The sequence below is a fragment of the Martes martes genome (assembly GCF_963455335.1).
Source record: "Martes martes genome assembly, chromosome: 4".
NCBI lineage: Eukaryota > Metazoa > Chordata > Mammalia > Carnivora > Mustelidae > Martes > Martes martes.
In genome coordinates, this window is record NC_137891.1 from 17,274,632 (window position 1) to 17,284,190 (window position 9,559).

At 45.8% G+C, this 9,559-nt stretch overlaps 1 long non-coding RNA gene across 1 annotated transcript; it reads left to right on the forward strand.

Annotated features, from left to right (window-relative positions):
• Positions 1 to 1,572: 1,572 nt before the first annotated feature.
• LOC308341794 lies at positions 1,573 to 6,453 on the forward strand. The gene is made up of 3 exons (XR_013966723.1): positions 1,573 to 4,030; positions 4,801 to 4,887; positions 5,843 to 6,453. It is a non-coding gene; the product is annotated as an uncharacterized lncRNA (long non-coding RNA).
• Positions 6,454 to 9,559: the final 3,106 nt, after the last annotated feature.

Sequence of the window (9,559 nt, forward strand, 5' to 3'; positions counted from 1 at the left end):
CTGCAAAAGGGAAAGCTTTAGAGGGTGTGGTACATAGTCTCCTAAGATGGCTGCCGTCAATCCTTTTCCTCCCAGTATGAAAATTCTGTCACCATTAGGAGGTGACGTTTATGTCCCCTCCCCTTGACTCTGAACTACTCCTGAGATTCCTTGGATGCAATGGACGTGATATTCCGGGACATCTGAGCCAAGCCTTAAGAGCCTGGTAATTTCTGTTTCCTTCCTCTTAGAATCCTGCTGCCATTCTATGAGAACCCCAGACTTCATGGAGAGGCGTCATGGAAGAAAATCATGCTAGGGACAATAGCTCCTGTGATTTCTGGCCAACACCCAGTCAGACTGTAGCCACATGAGTGCGCCATCCCGGATGCTGGTAGACTAACTGACCCTCCAGGTGACGACAGCTCTAGTTGACATCACATAGAGCAGAACTACCCAGGGTAACCCAGTCAGCCCCCAGAATTGTGGAAAATGATAACAAAATGGTAGTTGTTAAGCACTACGAAGTTTGGGGGTGGTTTATTACACAGCAATAGATAACTAAAGTGGGAGGTATTTTCTATGTATCTTCATTTGCATATGTATCTGAATGTCCCAGATCCACTTCCAACGGATCTCTGCAGGATGTAGCGTTCTGAGATCATAGAGAAAGCCAAGACAAGGCCCTGGGGGCCTGGCTGTGATGCCAGGGCTGGCCACTCTGCGTTAAATGCTTTTCCTAAATAAATTGTTTCTCACAAAACATCTGGATTCAGCCAAAGAACCACTGCGGTCCACAGGTTTCAGATGCTGAGCAGATGAATGCTCTTAGGTAACATTTACCGAGCATAGATACTCAGTGGGTGCTGGTGTTAAGTCTCTGTTTGGTGTTGCTAAGAACTGAGGTTTCCCTCTTCAGAGATATTTGCTGTGAAATCGAGGTGCCCACTGTGTACGAGGCACCCAGAAACTTCTTTCATTTTGTTTCATTTAATCATCACCACCTTCTGAGGAGGTGTAAAATCTCCTTCATTTGTAGGGGGAAACTGAGGCCCAGCAAGGTTTATGAATTATTCACGGAACGTTGAGCTAATGAGTTAGAAGTGGGACTTGCACCCAAGTTAGATCGACTGCGAAACCTGCCAGCCTCCCATTCCACCCGTATGTCCCAAATTGACGCATTTATAACCCACCTTCACGTCTTCTGCCCCAGCAGCATATGGACCATCTGCAGAATTCTTTAACATTTTTAAGTTATATTGATTCACGTTTGAAAATGCAAATATAGTTATATAATAATAATAATAATAATAGCTTTTATCATCATGGAAAAAATCCAATACTAATTGGAACAAATGAAAGGAACAAAAAAAAATCTACAGAAATTAATAGTGCTATTAATTTAGCCAGATACTGTTATTTGCAGAAGGTGGAACTTGGGAGAACGGTGTTAGAAAGGTGCTAAAGACAGATTACCTCCAAACTGAGAACTTTTCCTTGAGCTAATTAAAAGGATGGAAAGAGAATTGGAAAGGAGCAACTTTCTCTCTGAGTCAGAGCTATTTACTGCTGTGTCCATGCATCGTTTTAAACCATCTCGTGTCACACACACGTTATCGGCGATGGCACGTGTCTCTTATCACCGACATCTGTCTGCCTCTCACGGATCCATCAGTTATAATATTGTTCCCCCTGGAAGCATAGGGTTAGTTTGAGGAACCCGAAATGCTATAGATACCAACTAACTCATTTTCCTGGCTCCAGTTTCTGCCCTCATTATCCCTGCTGTCACCAAAAACGCACATTTTGCTAGGTCATTTCCCTGCTACAAATCTTTGGTTGTTTCTCTGGAATGGCATGGGTCCTCCAGCACAAATGGGTCCCAACCAACTTTTCCATCCCAGTCTTCTGCCTCTTCTAGCCTTGTCCTCTGAAGACTCGGCGTCACTGGGTTCCTTGTCACTCCCCAGATTTGTTACGGTCTTTTCCATCTTTGAACATGCAGCACTCTCTACCTGGAATGCCTTCCCTCTTCCTATGTTTCAAGACTCAAATCGATTGTCCCTACCTTTGGAAAAAACACTCTTCCCGAGAGAGGGACACCGGCCTCTTCTGAAGTCCTACAGAATAGTATCTTTTCCTTGAATTCGAATTATTCCTTTGTAATCAGGTCCCTTCTTTGTACTTGCCATGCCCGCTTGACTGTAAGCCCCTCGTGGATGTGTATCTTGCTAGACATTTCTGTCCTACTGTCACGCCTCGCATAGGTTTGTGGTAGGTAGAATTTTGAGATGGCCCCAAGATCCCCAGCGCCTGGCTGCTCAAACACTAAGCTAGGTCCCGCTGTGAAAGGATATTGCAAATGTAATTAAAGTCACAAATCAGTTGACCTTAAAAATCTGGAGATTAGGAAGATTATCTGGATAGGTTTGATATAATCGTATGAGCCCTTTATTTTTTATTTATTTGTTTTTAAAAAAGATTTATTTATTTGTCAGAGAGAGAGAGTACAAGCAGGGGAGCAGCACACAGAGGAGACAGAGAGAGAAGCCGGCCTCTTGCTGAGCAGGGAGCCCAATGTGGGACTCAATCCCAGGACCCTGGGATCATGCCCTGAACCGAAGGTAGCTGCCACCCAGGCATCTCATATGAGCCCTTCAGAAGCAGACAGGTTTTTCTGGCGGGTTGAAGAAGGGAGTTTCTCTGTGGCTGAATGGAAGGTTCCGTGTGGCAAAGACCTGAGAGTCGCCTCTGGGAGCGGAGAGCAGTCCCTGGCTGGCTGAGAGTGAGACAACAGAGACTTCTCAGTCCTACAACCACATGGAAATGAATTCTATCAGTAACCACAGCGGTTATTAGAAGAACAGCCTGAGATTCCAGACCAGAGGTATAGCTCTGGCCCACACCTCGTTTGCACCCAGTGAGACCCCGAGCAGAAAAGTCAAGGGTACCACATCTAGACTTCTGACCTCCAAGTTGTGTGATTGTGAATTTGTGTTGTTTTATGCTGCTCAGTTTATAGTAGTTTCTTACACAGCAGTAGAAGACTGATAAAAGAGAGATGTGGAGTAAATGCTGAATGAATACATGAATGGGAACATGCACTTTGGGTGGTCACAAAGGCCTCTCTCCTCACGCCTGGTTTCCACAAGGAGGGGTTTTCGGTAAAACCTTCTGCCTTCTGCTTCTGTCTCTCAGTCTCTGGACATGTGTGGCCCAGCTTCACACTTCCTCTCAGGGGAGCTGCTCCTGAGGGCCCACATCTCCTTAGTTCTGGATTTAGCATGGGTAGGGGCGCCCCTCACAACACTGCCTTCATCTTTGTGAATACGTCAGCCTCCTGCTGGGTTCTGGATAGACACCTTACACAACCCACAGACTACCTTAGTCTCTTCCGGCTGCCATTACTAAACACCACAGACTGGGGGTTTTAGACAACAGACCTTCATTTGTCCCCATTCTGGAGACTAGGAGTCTAAGACCAAGGGCCAGCGACGTGGATTTCGTTCTGAGGCCTCTTTCCTCGGCTTGTGGGAAGCTGCCATCTCACGGTGTGCTCACGTGACCTCTTCTTTGTGCGTGTATGTTGGGGCGGGCCTAACGTCATCGTGAGGGTCTTTGTAAGAGGGAGGCAAAGGGTTGGAGTCAGAGGCGATGTGACAATGGAAGCTAAAGGTCAGGGTCTTTCAGCTACAGCTAAGGAATGTAGGCAGCCTGTAGAAGGAAGAAGCAAGAAAATGGATTCTCCCCGGAGCCTCCACATGGGAACGGAGCCTTGCCAACACCTCAATGTTAGCTCCACAACCCCCTTTCCAGACTCCTGACCTCCACACCCGTGACATAATACTTCTGTGTCGTTTTGAGCCACTAAGTTTGTAGTAATCTGTGACAGAAGCCGTAGGAGACAAATACTGTGGTATCAATGGCGCTGTTGGGGGCAAGAAGCCTTGTAGATGGAACCCAAGGGTTCTGGACCTGTGTGGACCAATAACTCGGGGGTGATGGATGGTGGATCCCCAGAAGATGGCAGTGAGGACCGAAGACACCGAAGGTAAGAAGGTGTTTCTCCCCTACCCCCACCCCACCACCTCACTCCAAATTGATATCAGACTTCATGAACGCTTCCCAAAACTTGGGCCATCCCCTCAGGAGCTGAATTACTCTAGATGATTTCTGCCACATTGGCTGAATGGAAGCTCAAAATACAAATGAAATCGCATTATAGACATGAAAGACGCTGGAGTCTTGTATGCCTGAGTTGAGATTTCTGATTTATACCTGATGTGCACGTCACAGAATATGTCCTTTCCAGGGCCCTGGGAGTATCTATGTAGTGGGACCTATATGGGTCTGTGGTCCTTTAAGAATTAACCAGAGGTAAGAAAATCAGAATGTTCAGCGGTTTTTAAAAAATTATAATTTTTTATTTTGAAACAGTTTAAGATTCCTAAGAAGATGCAAACATAATACAGGAAGATCTCATGTCCTCTTCCCCCAGCTTTTCCCAATGATCCTGGTACATTTTTCAAAATGAAGAAGCTGATATTGGTACAATAATAGCACAGGCCTTATTACTATTATTTATTACTGGCTTTTACTAGTTTTTTTTCCTGCAGTCTTTAAAAATATTTTTTTTGTCCTATGAAATTTGAGGTGTAGTTTTTCACTTTGTAGTTCTTTCTTTAATTAAGATTTTTATTTTGAGATAACTATAGATTCACAGGCCGAGGATCCCTTATGTTGCCCTTGTACATCCATACGCCCTTCTCTTCCTTGGCAAACATCACTGTGCTCATCTAACCTATAATTTTGTCATTTCAGGATCTTCCATCGATGGAAGCTTACTGTATGTGACCTCCTAGGCCTGGGGTTCTTCCACTCCGAATAATTCTCTGAAGATTCCAGCAGGTTGTTGCCTGTATCAATAATTGGTTTTTATTCTGGAGCCGTATTCTTTGTTATGGATGTGTTATAGTTTATTTAACCATTTACATGTTAAGGGACATCTGGGGCTTTTCTAGTTTCTGGCTCTTCTGAATAAAGATGCTGCAAACATTTGGTGTAAATCTAAGACTTCATTCATCTGGGATAAATGCCTAGGAGTGAGATTGGTAGGTCCTATGATCTTTGAGTTTGACTTTGGGTTTTGTAACAAACTGCCAAACTGTTTTGTCGAGTGGTTGTACCATTTCGTAATTCCACCAGCAATGTCTGATTGAGTGATTCAGTTTCTCTGCATCTTCACCAGCATTTGGGGTTGTAAACACTTTTTAGTGCAAACACTAAAAATATTTTAGATTTCTGATAGGTGTGTAGTGCTATCTCATTGTGCTTTAATCTGCATTTCCCTAATGGCTAAGGATACTGAATATCCTTTGATGTGCTTATTTGCCATCTGTATCTTTTCTTCGATGAGATATCTCATTGTGTCTCTTGCCCTTTTCTAATTAGATTGTTTGTTTTGATACTGTTGCATTTTAGGAAGTCTTCATATCCCCTGACTAGCACTCCTGTGTTGGGTGTATGGTTTGCAAATATTTCCTCTGACTCTGTAGCTCTTTTTTTCATACTTTTGACATGGTCTTTCACAGAACAAAATTTTTAATTTTGTTGAAGTTCTATATTATTATTATTATTATTATTATTTAGTTTTCAAGTATTTGGAGATTTTTCTGTTATTTCACTGTAATTAATTTCCAGTTTGGTCCCATTGTGGTTGGAATCTTTTGCTTCCCACCTTCCCTGTGGTGGTGGTGGTGGTGTCTTTTTTTTTTTTTTAATTGAAATATAGTTGACACACAATGTTACATTAATTTCAGGCAGAGGGACTCAACGACTCTTTACCTTATGCTGTGCTTACCAGGTCGACAGAGTTGCTCTTCAGTGAAACAGTACTCTTTAAAGGAAAGTGGATCAAAACTCATCATCTTTGGAGCACTTGTGAGGAGAATTCCTGAAGCTGCCCTGATAACTTGGAGAGCTCCAGGGATTCCGCACAACTGGGGATGAAGCAGCTAGTCCTTCTCTGACCTGCTCCTGGGATGTGACTCCGGTAAGTGCCAGAGTGGGTGACTGCACCCTCAGCAGGCCAGACTTCGCACTGACAGCTGGATGACTCCCAGGAGGACCCGGAAGGCCCACCCCAACTGGGGCCAAGTGTAGGACTCTCATTTCCCTTCCAGCTTACTTCCTGCCTATGGAAAATACTCAATTGCATTGTTTTGAAACAACCTCACATTATAGGGACAGTATCACTGCCTTTTTTGCCCACTGCTGCATCTTTGAACACTTGGAATTGGGTCTGGGTCTGGCATATAGACTCTCAACAGATGTCTGTTGAATGAGTAAACTACATAGTTGTATTCGTTGAACTCTAAATGTTGCTAGGCAGGGACCGTTTCTGTTGTACTGCGTCTCTAGGGCTTCCTCCAGAACCAGGCACATGGTATGTGATCAATAAAGTCTATCGAACTGAGTTGCTCCTGGGATATCCCTTAATTCCCTAGAGGAGGTGCTGTGGCCCTGTGGTGAGGAGCAGAGTTCAGAGTCAGGCAGTCCCGAGTGTAAATACTATCTCTGATGTTTTCTCTCTGAGGTTCGTGTGGCAAGGACAGGTCCTTGACCCTCTCTATCCTTTGTGGAAGATAGGACTGAGTTACTTCAGTCCACTGGTTGCTGAGAGGGTTAAATTGAAGGCCCATAGCACTTAATAAATGGCAGTTGTAAGTACTGTTGTTGATGGGATATCTAATTTCCGTTTCTTATGCAGATAATCATGCCCATGCCACTCAACTGGGTTTCTTTTCTTTCTTTCTTTCTTTTTTTTTTTTTAAGATTTTATTTATTTATTTGACAGAGATCACAAGTAGGCAGAGAGGCAGGCAGAGAGAGAGGGGGGAAGAAGGCTCCCTGCTGAGTAGAGAGCCCGATGCGGGGCTCGATCCCAGGACCCTGGGACCATGACCTGAGCTGAAGGCAGAGGCTTTAACCCACTGAGCCACCCAGGTGCCCCTCAGCTGGGTTTCACACGGCACTATGCCAGGCAGAGCTGGACAGGGCTTGAGCTGTGTACCTAGATAGTCATCCTTTGTCTAGAGCCTATGGATGGTGACGTGGGTACTTTGAGACTTACCTGCAGGTTGCTAGAAAAGCCCACTGGAAATCCTAATCCATCCTTGATGAGACTATGTTGTGTGTGAGTGTGTGCGCGTGTGTGTGTATTGGGGTTGGGGGTTGGCACTACACGCTGATGAATGAGGATGGATAGCCACACACGACTTCTGGAGAGCAATGAAGTGATCATTATATAATACATGCTATCTGGTAGACAAAGAATTTCAATCCCTAGGCGTTGTGAAGGGAAATAAACCCAAGGGGCCTAAATGTTGCTCCTAAATGACTCGCAGTCTTTCTCTGATGGCCAGAGCTGAGAGATAAAGCATAGTGGTTACGGACAGGGGCTCTTGACCCAGATCTCTGGGAATGGCATCCTGACACCTCCACTTACTAGCTGTGCTGCCTCGGGCAAGCTACCCTTCTGTCTCTTTGTCCTCATCTGTGACTGGAGATATGGTGGTAGTGACCATGTAATTAAGGGTGATCACGAGGACTTAATGAACCAACCCATGTAAAGAGCTTGCAGCCACCCCAGGGACCAGTGGATGCTAAGACGTGGAATCTACCATTATCGGACAATCCCAGTTGCTTTACCTTTCTCACGAGTGTTTTCCCCCAGCCAAGGTCCTGGCTCCCCCTCTCAATGCCGCCCAATGTCGCCATGTTCTTCTGACTCAAACTGGTTGTGGGGCAGAGGTGCGGACCCAGGCCTCGCCTGGAGTCGGCCATGACAATGTAAAGAGAGGATGACCTCAGCCCCAGGAATACTTCCTGATGACCACTGGCTTCTATTTATACAGCCCAGCCCTGGGCTTGCTCAGAGGATGGTTACATTATGTATCTGGGGCACCATCAGCTTGTCAGTCTCCCAAGTCTGGAATCATCCTCTGTTGTCATCAAGGGGCCTGGGTTTGCAGTGTGTTGGAGCTGAGAACCAAACCTCAAAACCTTGCAAACTTACAGACAGATGCAGTTGCAACCATGACCCTGGTAGGAAAGATGGGAAAGCCCAGTATTGGGGAGCCCTTGCCAGTTTCCCAAAACATGTCTACAGACTCTGCCTCCATCTCTCCCTTTTCACTGTGGTCTCTTGCTCAGACTCTATGAGGACCTCCTGATCAGTCCTGCTTCTTGTATCTTTGGCCATCTCCAATCTATTCTCTAGAGCGGGAGTTGGCACAATTTCTCTGTAGAGGCCAGATAGCAAATATCTTAGCCTTCACAGGCCACATGTCTCTGTTTCAACTGCTGAATTCTCCTATTACAGTAGAGACATGGCCTTAGAGGATGCGTAAATGAATCCGGGCCACTGTGTCTCAATAAAACTTTACGTGTGGCTCCTGAAATGTAAATTTCACAAAATTTTCATGCATCAGGAAATATTCACCTTTCTCCTCTTTTGTTTTTTTTTTTTCAGGGCAATTTAAAAATATTAAAACCATTCTTTTCTCTCTCTTTTTTTAAGTTTACTTATTTATTTATTTAACTCATCTCTACACCCAACATGAGGCTCAGACACACGACCCCCAAGATCAAGGATCACATGTTCTTTGGACTGAGCCAGGCAGGCACCCCTAAAAATGTTCAAACCATTCTTAGCTTGTGCACTGTCCCCAAATAGGAAGTGGGCTGAATTTGATCCATGGGCCATTGTTTGCCTAGGTTCGCTCTAGAAGGATTTTTCACAAATGCATTACAACTGTTATGGCTGCCGCCACTGCATGACCGTCTGCTAAGTGTGTATGAGGCACCAGGCACCAAGCTAAGAGCCCCCCCACCCCCGGGATGCACTTGAACCTCACACACAGTACCAGAGGCACTATTTGCCTCCTTATTGAGAGCGTAGGGCTGCCCCCGGGCACCCAGCCAGAAAGTGGGAGAGCCAGGACTTGAAGCTGGTGTCTGAGTCCGTGCCCTGTTCTGCCCTGCTGTCACATCACCTTGGGTAGGACCGCAGTGGCTTCCCCCTGCTTCTGGAACATACCCCATGGCCCTTCCCATGGTTCTGGGAGGCTCAGGATGTCTTCATCCCCCTTATGCCTCCAGCTCTCCCCTCCAGCTCGCTGCTCCCCATCATTTTTATTGTCTTTTGGTTCCTTGAACCTTCCAAGTTTATTTCTGGCTCAGACCTCTCACCTGCAATGCCCCTCCCTCCTCTGTTGGCTAAGCCGATGCCTGTGGGTGTGAGCTTAAGTGTCCCTGTCTCGGGAAGGCCTTCTGTAACCCCAGTGGGATTCTGCCTCGCAGAGTCAGTTGTCCGCTGCTGCAGGATTTATGACAACAGGCGACTGCCTCGGTCTGTAGTGATTTCATGTCCTTCTCCCCGGCTAGACTGGGGATACACATGGTGGGGGCGGGGGCTCGTGGCTGGACACACCTCATTCATATGTATTGTGAGCTCACGGCCTGACCCAGAGTAAGTGCTCTACGAATATCGGGAGAGTGAATAATAACCAAATGCACT